Source organism: Ursus maritimus, unplaced genomic scaffold (assembly GCF_017311325.1).
Source record: "Ursus maritimus isolate PB19 unplaced genomic scaffold, ASM1731132v1 scaffold_18, whole genome shotgun sequence".
Taxonomy (NCBI): domain Eukaryota; kingdom Metazoa; phylum Chordata; class Mammalia; order Carnivora; family Ursidae; genus Ursus; species Ursus maritimus.
Genome location: NW_024424230.1, coordinates 22,974,740 through 22,989,583, shown reverse-complemented (window position 1 = coordinate 22,989,583; position 14,844 = coordinate 22,974,740). Strand labels below are relative to the sequence as shown.

Sequence of the window (14,844 nt, the reverse complement as noted above, 5' to 3'; positions counted from 1 at the left end):
TGTTCTGTCAGGTGGGAGGAAAGTTTTGAAAGGGGATGCTCTGTCCTCAGGTAATTTCTCAAGTTGAACAATTTTATTAAATCGTACATATAGCAGTGGAAGATCTGTAAATGAATTACCTTAAAACTAGTCTTGGAAAGTCTTCCTGAACCCCAGGAGTAAGGACCAGTGAAAATGACAGTTGTAGAGGCTTTCTCGTAGAAGAGATAAGAGCACAGAATGTGATGGTGGGGAGGACAGTATGGGAATAGGGGGTAGGACACTGTGTGTGAAAGGGAGGAGGGTGACCAGACTTAAGAAATGATTTTAGAACTTCCCAGTAATTGGGGCACCTGGGTGGCTCAGTCATTAAGCGTCTGCCTTCCACTCAGGTCGTGATCCTGGAGTCCTGGGATTGAGCCCAGCATCAGGCTCCTCCGCTGGGAGCCTGCTTCTTCCTCTCCCACACCCCTGATTGTGTTCCCGCTCTGGCTGGCTGTCTCTCTCTCTCTGTCAAATAAATAAATAAAATCTTAAAAAAAACCCAAACTTCCCAGTAATTAGTTTTCATAGGACCCCCCCCCCCATGGAAGTATCTTCTAGGTGGTAACAAAAATATAACGAAAAATAAAAATTTGGTAACAAAAATAAAAATTTAAAAATATATAATTATGTGTTTTCTGAAACTTTAAATATAAAAGAAATGCATGCATCTTGGAAAACTTTCGAATAAAGTATTAATTCTAAAGCAGAATTTATGCTTTTCCCTACCCAACAGGTAACCTAGTTAACAGGTGTGTTGTAGGTCCTTGAAGGTCCCTTCCAACTCTGAGCTTCCACCTAAATCTCTTCCACTCACTTTTCGTAACACCTGGCCAGACTCTCAAATGTATGATTCCTTGACTCTCCTGTGCATCTCTTAAGCCCAAAAGGGATTTGGCAAATTTAAACACCTTTGGATCCAGTGATCCAGGGCTGGAGGAAAGGGAAGGTGCGGTCATTGCCAGTTTCTTCCCAAAGTAAACCGCTACAGCCACCTTCACCCCGGAGGTGGCTGTCCAAGTCTAATTTTTGTGCCCTCAGGTCCTCAAAACACAAGGGCCGGCTGATCGCTATTTATAAACACTTACTGGATGCCCACTCTACTCCTAGCTCTCCCGCTGCTTGAGTACTTTTCTGCAAAGGGATGCCAATTTCTCTGATGAACTCCCTCCAAGCAGCTTTGTGCGGCAGCGCCCTCAGCCAGGGCCGGAGCCCAGAACGGGACTCAGGGCATCCAGCCGACTGGTGCTGTCTCACCGGCGCAGGCGCAGAGCGACCCTCCCGTCACTCCGGGCGGGAGGCGGGGGCAGCCGGGAGAAAGGAAAGCTGCGGGGGGAAAAAGGGCCAAACCCTGAAATTACCCGGATGTTGTCTCCGTGCGCGCATGCTCAGTGTCCTTTCGACAAGTTGGCAGCAACAACACGGCCCTGGTCGTCGTCGCCGCTGCGGTAACGGAGCGGCTCGGGTGGCGGAGCCCGCGTTCGCGCCCGCCTGCTCTCCTCGGGAGGCCCTTCCCACCCTCCCCTCAACTCCACGGCCGCTCAGGGGGCGGGAGCGGGTGAAGGGAGCCGGGCGCCCCGCGAGAGAGGCACCCCGCCGCGGGGCGGCCCGGGAGCTCGAGGCGGCCCGCGCGGGCAGCGGCGCGGCGCCGAGGAGGGGCGGCCTGGCCCGGACGCGGCTGGGCGGGGGCCGAGGAGCGCTCCGGGCCACCCGGGGAGCGACTGGCCCGGCGTCCCCGTGGACGAGCCGCGGCGGGAGAGCGGACACTCCCCGCCATCGCCCGAGCCCAGGTAATGCGCCATGTCCCCTCCCCTTCCCCCGGCCGGGCCCGCGCACCCCGCCCGCGGCTTCCCCGCCCCGGGGCGGGCTCCTGGCGGCGGCGGCGGCGGCGGCGGGGAACGAGCGGGAGGCCGGCGGGTGCGCCGGGAGAGCGAGCGCGGTCCCCTGACGGGGCCGGCCGGCGGCCCCAGCGGAGGGCCGGCGGGGCCGCCGGGCCTCGCGTCCCCTTGGGCTCTGGGCTCGGTCCTCCGGCCCCGAACTCCCCTTGCGGTCTGTGGCAGAATCAAGTTAAACTCGGACCGGGACTCCTGCTGCGGCCGCCGCTTCTCTTTGTTGTTCTTGAGTAGTTGCACTGTCCGCCCCAGCCGAGCGCGCTGGGTAGGCTGGAGTGTGTCGCCTTAGGTATAAATGAAAGTTGTAAATGGCCTGCCTTAATTTCTTTTCTCAAGGTAATTTTTGTTTTCTCTTTGTGCTTTACTTTCCCTTACTGATTGTGTCATTCCAGTTCTTGTTTCTGGCTTTGATTTGTTTACTTTTTGAGTATTGTGGGTGATGGCGGTATGCGGGAAGCATTCTCAGTACCTAACTGGCCGCCACCCCAACCCCACCCCACCCCACTCCTAATAAAAAATAAAAGATATAGTTTATCCTACTGCTAGGACTACAAGTACTGAGCGTGAAATTGGTGTAGGATGTAGGGCGGTGGCTCCATCACATGCCCCAAACTGAGGTTATAATTTCTCAGGCAAGATTTTCAAAGAAATGGGTGTGTGTGGTTAACTTGAAAGATTTCTTTGCGGGTATAGGGAGGTTTTTAAAAACTCTGCTGGTAATTGATAGCTATTTTCCCCCTTAAAACCCTAGCAATTTTTTTTAAATGAACAAATGTATTTCTAATTATTTATTTTGAATTTAGTTTCTTAATGCCTTTAATTTTTGTACCATAGTTTAAGGGCAACCTGCCGGTTATTCCGGAATTATAAACACAAGATAATGTGGAATCATTTTAATTTGTTTGAATTAATTTTCTAAAGGCTTGTAATCTTGGCTAATTTTTGTTAACAATCTTTGACTTTTGTCAGAATTAGCATCTTTTTAGTCTCAATAGCAATTCGATTATGTGGGGTTTAAAAAGTAGGTTCAGTATTTTTGTTGGAAGAGACCATGTAGTCTTTAGAGAAAATAAAGAAATGCATACTTTCAAAAAGTAATCAGATTTAGAACGTTGCATTGGAATAAATTTTATTGTGGATTTCATAAATTGCCGTTGCCTTGTTGTACTGACACTAAATATATTTCGATTGAAATATAGCATAGGAAGTTCTAATGTGTAACTTTTCTTTTTCGGCTAAGGACTTCTTATTTTCTCTTTTGAAAAGTTCTGATATGCTTAGTATATGACATTTCACGTTGTAAATGATTGATATAATTAACATTTAAAAATATGATATCCTGTTAATGTTTCATAAGCTATGATTTTGTTTTCTTAAAAGGGCTTGTTACAGAACAGAGTAATACAGGCAGGCTAAGCATTTACGACTCCCAGTATTTTAGGTCTAAAGGTGATAATAAATTATGTAGGTTTAAGTTGTTGGAATTAAAACTAAAAGCCTTTCTAGAGGCTTTTATATATATATAACATTTTGTGAGTCTGTTAACAGAAGTGGCTTTTTCTTTGCTTTCCAGGTTTTTGGGTGAGGTTGCTTTAAAGAGGTATTACATCTTAATTTTTTTTATTTTTGAAGTGGGAGTGCCTAAGTAGAAGCTTCTCTGTTTAGCTAAGTGCCATCATTGTAAATCTTAAGCTTAGAAAAGAACTGCAAATCGGTTGCAGATTTAATGAAAATTTGGGCTGAGAAAGTGAATTTGAAATTTTTAGAATACATTTTATATGGATCATTGGCCTTTCTGATGGCTTTGCTGCTTGAAGCAGTTCTGCTTATACTCTGAAGCAGCAAATCTTATTTCTAAAAATCTATGTATGGTTCACTTTCTTAAACTACATTTTAGTTGATCTGTTTCTTTGTGTGTGAATTATTTTTTCTGCATTCCCCTTTAGGTCCTTCCCCCCCCCACCCCCCCGCCACCCCCGGCAAATTAAAGAGCAAGTATTAAACTAATTTATGCTGCCTAGTCACACTCCAGCTCTCTGGCTTGGAAGCTGTTTTTTTTTTGTATATATATATTTTTTTTCTGATTGAGCTGGTGTTATAGTAACATCATTAGACACTATTCTAATTGAGCTGTGAATTGCTGAGGCCTCTACTAGGGCAGTTAACCCTACAGGATCTGCCTCGTTCATTACATTTAAATTGCATAATACGTCTCGTCTAAAATTTTGCCTATTTTGGTGAGTACGTTATTTTTCTTACGTTTAAACTTGTTTGAGTTCTACTTTGTCCACCTCTAGCTCACGCCTAACTTTTTTTCATTTTTCATTCAGTGATTTTTAGCATGAATGGGTCTTTAAAATCTTAGGTTGGCCATTTCAGTACTCATTGTACATGTTTTGATTTCCTTTTTTTCTAGAAGATTGTATAGTTGTCTAGAAATTTTTGTTTTGCTTACGTGATTAAAGGTTGACTCTGAAGTGATGCTTAATTATGTGTAAAACTAACATGATTAAAACGGTTTCATTGATGTCGTTGTTTTCTACACTAAATCAAAGTTAAAGGACTTGGGTCAGCATAACACAGGATATAATATAGTTTTGTTAAATTGTCAAATTTTGGGCTTTTTGCTCAACAGTTGCTGAAGATTTGATTGTTTTAAAAAGAAATTCAAACAGTTAAATATGTGTAGGTACTCATTTGAGCAGCTTTCAGTATGATACCGTTTGCATCATAATATGACAAAACATAGACTTGGTAATGAGTCAGATTTAGAAATTTTGGATTTTTTTTCTCATTTTAAAATGTGTAATTTTGGTGATGGGAAATGTGGCTAAATTCCAGTTTCTCAGGAACATGGTATTTTGGGTTGTGTCACCTTGACATTATTTTGTAGTGTGATTGGCATCCAGGAAAATTTGTTTTAACCATGAGAGTGGATAGAAACTAGGGTAGTGCTTACTTATGTAAAACTGAGATGATTGGTGGTCAGAATCTTATAATTTAAGTCTTGGTTATTTGCTACTGCAAATTATATCATAGGTCAGATAGATAGAGACCAGAGACTGATTGTAAAGATTGCTGTAACATCTTAATTTAAAGTTGGTGATAATTGTAAATACATTTAAGCTCAAAGACTATATTATTTACATTTTAAATGAAAATTGTTTGCACTTTGGAGAACTTGTAACTGTGTGGGGTTCATCTTTTTATTGCTTTTTTACTCCCAAGGATGAGGATGGTGGTCTCAACCTTGGCTGCGTTTTGAAATCTTCTGGGGAGCTTTGCAAAATACTGGTGGCTGGATCCCACCTCCAGAAATTGTGATTCAGTTGGCCTGGGGTGCAGCAGGATTGGAGTTGGAGGAGGCTAAGCTATTAAGGTCCTCTAACTTTGTATTTTGAACTGTTTCACTTGTGTCAGCTTTACATTCTTTAATACAATGATGTACATATGTACTGTGTAATCATCTCACATCTAACTTAATGGGTCTCGTGGAGGTATTGCCATGTTAGTTTTGCTTAAGTGTTTGTCCCTTCATTTGTCCCACTCTCCCCTCTTTTCTCTTGTTCATTTTTTCAAGTCCTTTGAAATGTCTCGTAGCAAGTTTTAGGGACTTGTATTTCCCATGATAAGAAGTTGGTATAGCATTACTATTCTAAATAGGAAGTTGATCTTTTTCTTAAAGTATTCTAAAATGCATATTTGGGCTCCTTTTAGAGACTTAGGGCTTTGTTTAGGTGTCAAAATTATCATCTAAACTCCCAAAGGAATTTGGTTTTCAAGGGGGGTTAATCTGCTTGGAAACCATACATTTTCTAGGCACCAGTTAATGGGGTCACTTCATTGGTTCCTGAGAGGCAAATTTGCATTTAGCTTTTGCTGTCAGGAGTTAACTTACACGCTGTGAGACAGTTGCTCAGCAAGCCCAACTAGTTAGCATTTCTTTAGAAATCATAAAAAGAGGGCATGTTCAGTTCTCCATTTACATCATCTGCAGTAGTTTGTAAGTGTTGGTCGAACAGTAGTTGAATCTTCATCTCTGAAATAACTATTTTTTTAAAAAAATTATTTTTCTCTTTCCACATTCCATTCCAGCACACAAACACAAGTTCAGAATGGAAATTGAGTGGAGGAGGTATGGGAATCTGTATGATTTTAAAAAAAAGTACTCCTTGATTATAAAGGCTTTGGATATTTTATCCTTATTGCTTTGCCTAAGTATGGGACAGGCTTTATTTTGCAGTCACTGATGCACTGGAGTAATTTACTTAAAATCCATCAAACCGCAATTTGCATGGTTAGAATGCATATCATTTATTTTTCTTAAGGACTACTACGGAATATTTGTCTTTTGTAATAAGGTATGATTTCTTTATTTTAATGTGAATGAATTCAGATCTTTTTCAAATCAAAATGTATTTCTAAATGTAAAACTTAATTAAGGATATCAGTAGTATTTGCTAGTGCATTCTAGAGTATCAACAGATGCTAATCACTGTAGTAATTCAATCATCTGATGAAAGGATGAATGGAAGTAGTACTTAATGGAGTAAGATAAACCAGGTATCATTGTATATAAACACACTAGATACATCTGTGTCAGAGATATGCCCCACTAAAATTAAAGGAAGAACTGTATGTGTATAGATGTTGAAATTAGGCAGTTAGTTAATAGTAAAGAAAAATGACATGACTTCTGTGTAGTTAGTTTTGTAATCAATTCCATATGTTCATGATATTGTAATTTGTTTCACTCTCTTTTTGGTAGTTTGTAAAGTGAAATGTGTAGACTAGCATAGACTAGATCAGTGCTTTGTAAAACTGACAGCACCTCAAACTCCTAGAGTGCTTTTTAGGTGGGGCCCCACTCTTGAAATATAGTTAGTAGGGCTGGGCTAACCTGCAGGGGATTCTGAAACACCACTTTTGAAAGAATAAGCTAGATGAATTGATAGTTTCCTTCGTTTCAGAGGTTTTATGATATGTATTTTTCAGTTATTAGTTATTAAAATTCATCTTAATTTTCAATCTTTTTAAATAGTGTTTCCCAAAGTGTAGTCCACAGACTCCTGGGGTCCCTATGATGCTATTCTTTTAGGAGGTTCATGAAGTCAAAATTGTTTTCATAATAAAACATGTTACTTGCTGTTTTTCTGTGTTGACATTTGCATTGATGGTGAAGAAGCAGTGGTGCGTCCTAAACTGCTGGCACCTTAGCATGAATCAAGGCAGTGGCATCAGACTGTATGAATCTTTACTGTGTTCTTCACAGCCAAACAAACGTTAAGCATTTGAAAAAATGTTGTTTCACTTAACAGTATCTTTGGTGAAGCAGTAAAAGTTTTATTTTTAAAATCTCTACCCTGGAGTGCATATCTTTTTAATATTCAGTGTGTTTAAATGGAAGTGTGCATAAAGTTCTTATGCACATCCAAGTACAAGGTTCATCTCTAGGAATAGTACTTGTGTGGTTGAACTGCAAGGTAAATTAGCTGCTTTTTTTAGTGGACTACCTCTCATTTTTACTTAAAAGAACGACTAACAGATGAACCATACTCACTCAGACTTGAATATTTGTCAGGTATTTCCTTGGAAATTAGTGAAGTGGGCCCCACACTCAAGGAGAATAACTAGTTGTTGCCATGATAAAATATGATCTTTCAAGTGAAAATTTTAGATTTGAAAATTTGTGTCTGCCACATGGGCTTGCCAGCTGTGTAATACTTAAAGACTTTTCTAATGAGATTGGTAGTGATATTAACGAATATGATTTTTAAAAAATACATATATTGTGTAAGGAAATGTGTCAGCATTTGGAAGATCTGTATAATTCGGTGAACCAGTATTTTTTAGTGACCAGTGCATGACGTTACAAGATCATGCATGGGTAGGAGATCCGTTCAAAGTACAGTATACAACAGAGCCAAGAAGTTTATTGATACAGTTTCAGATTCCACATTGCAGCTAACCTTTAAGGATTGCCATTTGTTGCATTTTTGTGTTGAATAAAAGATGAATAACCATTATTATCTAAAAAGGCCATTAAAATACTTCTCTCTTTTCCAAGTATGTATGTATGGCACATTTTCTTCTTGTACTTTAACCAAAACACGGTATCAGAACAGATTGAATGCAGAAACAAATATGAGAATCCAGCTGTCTTAAGTTAGACATTAAAGAAATTAGCAAAAATGGAAAATAGTGTCACTCCGAATACTGATATTTTTGTCTGTTTTGGAAAGTAGTTATTTTTTTTCATAAAACATTAATTATTAACACACACTGGGCTTATTATTTTAAATTAATTTAATAAATACATATTTAAATACCTTTTAGTTTTAGAACATAAAAGCTATTTGGAATTCTCAATAATTAAGAATGTAAATAAGGGGACCTGAGACCAGAGAGTTTGACAACTGCTATTTTAAAGTAACTAATTATCTGTATTATTGGCTAGGTTACTGATTGGTTCCAGATTTTATGTGGTTTGTATTATATCACTGTTATTTCTGAGAATGTTAATTTAATTTTTGTTCAGTAATTATGTACTGGGAAACATGTAGCAGTCAAACTTTGTCAAAAGGGGAATTCATTGGCTTGGTCTGGAAATAGAGCTGGTCTCAGAGTGCTGGATCCTGGGTCAAACCAGCCAGTATCATCAGGACTCTTTGTCTTGGCTTTGCTTTTTTTTTTTTTTTTTTTTTTAAGATTTTATATATCTATTTGACAGAGAGCACACATGCACAAGCAGGGGGAGCTGCAGGCAGAGGGAGAGGGAGAAGCAGACTCCCTCCTGAGCAGGGAGCCCCACATGTGGGCTTGATCCCAGGACTCTGGGATCATGACCTGAGCCAAAGGGAATGCTTAACTGACTAAGCCACCCAGACGCTCTTGGCTTTGCTTTCCTTTCTGTTTAAATCTCAGGTCAGCTCCAGGCTACTCCCAGTATCAAGTCCAGCAGAGAGATTTTTTTCCCCTCTGTAGTTCCAACAGAAGTCCTGGAGCTGTGTCATTGATCTGATTTGGGTCCTTCCCTATCTTTGAAACCACTAATGTGGCTAGGAGGTGACCGTTGCTGGTGAGGTTGGGAATTATTCCACCTGCCTGGAGGGGTAGAGATTTTCCTTGGAAAATCAACTACAGAATTTTTGGCCAACAAAAATCAGGTGCCACCTAGAGGACTTTGTTGATTCTTTTCTTAACAACCTCTAATTTATGAATTCAGAAAAATGTTGGGTTTTTAAATTTTGGTTTTTTTAATTCTTTGCTTATAAACAGAAGTTTATTTTCTCACAGTTCTGAAGGCTGGAAGACCAAGATCAAGGTGTTAGCAGGGTTGGTTTCTTTTGAGGTTTATCTCCTTGGCTTGTAGATGGCTTTGTCTTCTACCCTGTGTCTTCACATGGTCTTTTCTCTGTACATGTCTATGTCCTAATCTCTTCTTATAAGGACAGCAGTCATATTATATCAGGGCCCACCCTAATGACTTCATTTAACCTTGATTAACCTCTTTAAAGCTCTGTCTCCAAATACGGTCACATTATGAGGGGTTAGGTTAGAGTTTCAACATATGAATTTGGTGGGGAGAGATATTTTGGCCTGTAACACCCTATCAATAACAGTATTTGAAACTGATATGAAATACTCAGATCAGGCACATCTTATACTCCTTCTAAGATTCTCTCGATGCCATCACCTCCAAGACCTTTAGCAGCTTGTTCTGTTTTAGCTGCTGCTCCGTTCTTCCTCTTCCGTTTGTGACCGCATGGCTTTACCACATGGAGGTGACCAGTCATTGGGCCTGCTGCACAGCCAGACTGACCAGTCACCACCCTGAGTTTCTGGCCTCTTCCCTTCTTCTGGGACCTGGAAGAGATGCTGTGTGGTAGGGCATGGGATCTTGTTTCTGGTGCGTCAACCAAAGGGGCCAGATGATGCAACTCAGAAATGCAGAGGGGTCAAGTCCCCATTGAAGCAAACTTTTTTTTTTTAAAGATTTTATTTATTTACTTGAGAGAGAGAGAGAGAGCACAAATGGGGGGGGTGGCAGAGGGAGTGGGAGAAGCAGACTCCCCCCTGAGCAGGGAGCCCTGCATTGGACTTGATCCCAGGACCCTGGGATCATGATGTGAGCGGAAGGCAGATGCTTAACCAACTGAGCCACCCAGGCGCTATAGCAAACTTTTTTTTTTTTTGATTGAGGTGTAACTGATATATAATATCCTATTAGTTTCAGGTGTACATCCTGGTAATTTGATATTTTTATACATTACAAAATTATCCCCAGAGAAAATCTAGTAACAAGGTTAATTTTTAAATAAGATTATTTAAGGTAAAGCCTGGTACACCAATATGATACTTACCCAAGACCTATGGGAGAACAAGAAGCATATCTCTAAATTTGTCCCTTGTAATTCATCTTAAGAGTTACAACAAAGACATTCTTTTTGTTTGATTGTATCATTCGCATCTCAGATTTTATAATCATTAATACCTGTGCACATAATCCTTTGTGCTTTGGGGAGTGCTTCTCCATTTACCTCAGTTTAAGGAACCCCAATTTTCAGACCTTCCTCTATTTAGAATTGAGGCTGTAACTTCTGCTATAGGCGGTTGAACTAAGCCTGCACACCTTTTTGTTTTTTGCTTCTAAGGCTATACTTAGAATTTCTTTTTAATGGTATTTCACCAGGCCAGGTTTTTTTTTTTTCTCCTTGTTAAATGTAAGCACTTATCTCATATTCCCATATTAAGTAGTTTATTGATCATTGATCAAAATACCTATAATTTCTAGAAAATATGTTTTGTTTCACATGTATGATACTTTCAATAATTCAAAAGTAAACAGACATCTGAGAAATAAAAAAATGTCAACATGCTTTAAAGTTTATGAATTCCCATGAGAACCTCTCAGGCCAGCTCTCAACTTTGATTTTAGAGCATTTGTTTCTTTGTTTATTTATGAGAGCGAGCATAGGCGCATGCACATGCACATATGGGGAGGAGGAACAGAGAGGGAAAGAGAGTGTCCCAAGCGGATCCCTTGCTGAGTGCAGAGCCCTAGGTGGGGCTTGATCTCAGTCCTGAGATAATGACCTGAGCCGAAACCAGGAGTTGGACCGTTAACTGACTGTGCCACCCAGGTGCCCCCAATTTTAGAGAGTATCTTAATTAGCCTGGTTATCTGGCTTTGTAGTCCATGGAGTTCCTGTGAGACCTGTGGTCAGTAATAGGTGATAGCTTATGATTAATAGCAAGTCTAGAGACAAAATACACAATAGGTAAGTAGATGTAAGTATGAACCTCTGTCCCTTTTGCTGACTTTTTCCCTCCCATTACGCCTGTCACCATAGGATGTTTTCTTCTATTTTAGAGACTTTATCTAATATCTGTATTTTAAAGACTTTTGAATAGGCCTAACTCTCTACTGAACTCTTCAAACTCAGTGTATTTAAAACCAAATATGTTACTTAACCTTTTTAAATCTTTCATTCTTTCATCATTCAGTTAACTATGAAATAGGTCCTCTTTTGACTGTCCCTTCTTTTCACCCCTTATACTTAGTTGATTAAAAAACCTAGTCCGTTCTACTTAGAAATATTGATTCCCCCTTTGTTTCCATTGCCCATGCCCCTAATCTAGACCCTATCACTTTGCTGATCACTGTCTCCTAACTAGTTTTGTTTCCCTTTCCAAAGTTATTCTCCATGCTTTGATTTTAGTTTTCTTTCTGATGCAAATCTAATGCCATTATTCCTTCCTTTTTCCTATGATGAACCAACTCTAGAAAAACAAATGCACTTTTATCCCTCTGCTTTTCCTGATTTTCCTTCAGCCTGGCAAATTCTTACTCACATGTGGTAGTTATTAGTATTATTCCACCAGTAAGTATTCTGATGGCTCTTTTCTGGCACATGGTAGTATTGCACTTCTGTCTCCCTTCCCCACATTGAAATTAAGCATGGTTCAGGATTTCTCAGTTTCAGCATTGTCGACATTTTGGGCCGGTTAATGTCTGTCATGGCGTGCAGTCCTGTGCATTGCAGGATATTTAGCAGCAGCTCTGGCCTTTACTACTTGATACCAGTAGTTCTCTGTTTCCCACCTCTCCATTCCAGTTGTGACAATCAAAAATGTCTTTAAATATTGTCAAAAGTCCTCTGAGGGACAGAGTTTTCCTGGTTGAGAACCACTGGCATGCCATATGACGTTGGCCAATCAAATGTGAGCAGAAGTGACAGACTTTAAAAGACAGTGCGTGAGTTATCCTGTCTTTCCCCCGCCATTTGAGGACATACGTAGTGATGAAGCCTTTGTTTTGTTAGCCTAATTTCTGAAAGATGATCTTGAGCAGTGACCCATTATCTGTGACGGACATAGAGTTTAGCTTATGCAGGAAATTAACTCTTGTTTTAAGCTATTGATATTTTTGGGTTTGGTTGTTGCTGCAATGTAGCATAGCCCAGCCTTATTGCTAAACCATGGTAAGACTTATCTTACCTCTGGACTTCCCATGCTTTCTCATTTATAGTACCAAATCAATTTAATACCTACTTCTACATCTCTTACTTAGTGTAGTGATAAATTTGGATCTTCTAGATTAGTGGTTCTCAATGGAGTAAGTACTGTACTTTAAGGGATGTTGTGGAAATTAGAGGAGCATTGGAAGATGGGGGCAAGGAATGCCATCCTATAATGTGAGGGACTGTGAAGAATTATCATGCATCCCATAACACTTTCACATGCCCCAGAAATTCATGTAGGAGGTAAACATATAATGATCTAACTCCATCTTTTTTTTTTTTTTTTTTAAGATTTTGTCGATTATTTGACAGAGAAAGAGAGAGTACAAGCAGGGGGAAGGACAAAGGGAGATGGAGAAGCAGACTCCCTGCTGAGCAGGGAGCCTGTTGTGGGGCTCGATCTCAAGACCCTAGGATCATGACCTGAGTGGAAGGCAGATGCTTAACCGATTGAGCTACCCAGGTGCCCCTAACTATATCTTAATATATACTCACTTTTTCAGAAATTAAGTTTCTCTTAATTCTTTTTCTTAATTGAAGTTGTTTTGTTTGGAACTCTATCAAGAATTCACCGTTTGGGGAAATCCATGTTACCATCTGCAGTGCCATTGTGCTATTTGAGTTGCCAAAACAACACACCTGTCTTGGAAAGTCTGAATTTGTCATAATTGTGCTGTCATAATTATGATGATTCTACATATAAGTGAAGTATCATGCCTGAGCAATTTTTTATAAGTTGGCTCCAGTGCCGGGCTTGAACTTATGACCTGAGATCAAGACCTGAGCTGAGATCAAGAGTCGGACGCTTAACTGACTGAGGCAACCAGGTGCCCCATGCCTGAGCATTTTTATTGAAATGTGCACTTTATTATATATTAATCTTTTTCTCCTTTATGTTACAATTAAATTATTTTATTTAAAAATATGTGCGTGTTAGAACTTTGTTTCAGGATGGCTAAGAGGGGGTGATATAAATTATTTGTTACAAAAATGGGATGTTTGTCTGATAGGGTTGAGAACCACTTTCTCATTATGTGCTACTTGTTTTTTGTATCTGGAGTGCTTTGCACATAGTAGTAGATACAGTATTTGTTGAATTGGTCAATTTATGGTTCCCAGATTGCTTTTATGTATAGTGTTGTATTTGATTACCGTAGAGAATCTGTAAAGTTGGCAAGGCAGAGCTCGTTCCCATTTTACAGAGAGAAATGAAAGACATACTAACTTGCCCTGTGATACTGCTAGAGTTTTAATCGGAACTAACAAATTTATTTATACCATTCTAGGACTTTTGTGTATCTTTGCATACCACTCTTTTTTTTTTTTTTTTAAGATTTTATTTGAGAGACAGAACACAAGCAGGGGGGAGTGGGAAGGGCAGAAGGAGAGGGAGAATCAGACTCTGCACTGAATGGGGAGCCTGATTCTGAGCTGGACCCCAAGACCCCGAGATCATGACCTGAGCTGAAGTCAGACGCTTGACCTACTGAGCCACCAAGGTGCACTTATCATTTCATAACATTCCTAAAAAATTATTATCTAGAGCTATTTAATGTAGGAAAACATCTATATACCCCTGTTGGTATTATTATTATTATTATTTTTTTTTTTTAAGATTTTATTTATTTATATGACAGAGAGACAGCCAGTGAGAGAGGGAACACAAGCAGGGGGAGTGGGAGAGGAAGAAGCAGGCTCCCAGCGGAGGAGCCTGATGTGGGACTCGATCCTGGAACACCAGGATCACGCCCTGAGCCGAAGGCAGACGCTTTAACGACTGCGCTACCCAGGCGCCCCAGCCCTGTTGGTATTATTTTTATGCAGGGAACTTTATGTTTTAGGTACTTGTAGTCGTAGGAGTAAAACAGACATAAAATCAAGAACTTGGTGTTTGAGAAAGTGAGGACATTTTTTTTCTTAGAGATTTTATGTATTTATTTGACACAGAGAAAGCACAAGCAGGGAGAGTGGCAGCCAGAGAGGGAGAAGCAGGCTCCCTGCAGAGCAGGGAAAGCCTGATGTAGGGTCTTGATCCCAGGACCCCGGGATCGTGACCTGCACCGTAGGCAGTCACACAACCAACTGAGCCACCCAGGCGCCCAGTGAAGACATTTTTGCTAGTTTTCAAAGAAATGTGCAATTAAAACATTAGGCTCCCAAATAGCTTAAGTTTTAGGGATTTGAGTGTGGTGAAATAGTTAAACACTGTAATTACATTTTAAATTAGCATAAATTTTTTTGGAAAGTAGTATCAGAAATGAATTCAACAACAAAAGTATTTATATTCTTTAAAATTCGTTGCGAGGAAATGCACAGAATAAAAAAGCTAATCTGTGTTTGCCTCATATATGTCAGGAACTGTGCATGGTGCTGGGGATTTCTAAGATGAGAAAGTTTTGCTGTTTTCT

General features: G+C 40.1%; 1 protein-coding gene across 4 annotated transcripts in view; it reads left to right on the top strand.

Moving 5' to 3' along the window:
• The window catches only part of SMAD4 (SMAD family member 4), a 99,976-nt gene that overhangs the window by 42,784 nt on the left and 42,348 nt on the right, over positions 1-14,844 (top strand). For 2 of the 4 annotated variants that reach the window (XR_005835393.1, XM_040632498.1), the window contains exon 1: positions 1,733-1,811. The exons of 1 other annotated variant lie outside the window; for it this stretch is intronic. The gene's annotated coding sequence lies outside the window, so the exon portion shown is untranslated. Of the gene's footprint in view, positions 1-1,732; positions 1,812-2,095; positions 2,250-14,844 lie in introns of those variants that run through there. One more of the 4 variants, XM_008692169.2, reaches the window with a different exon arrangement.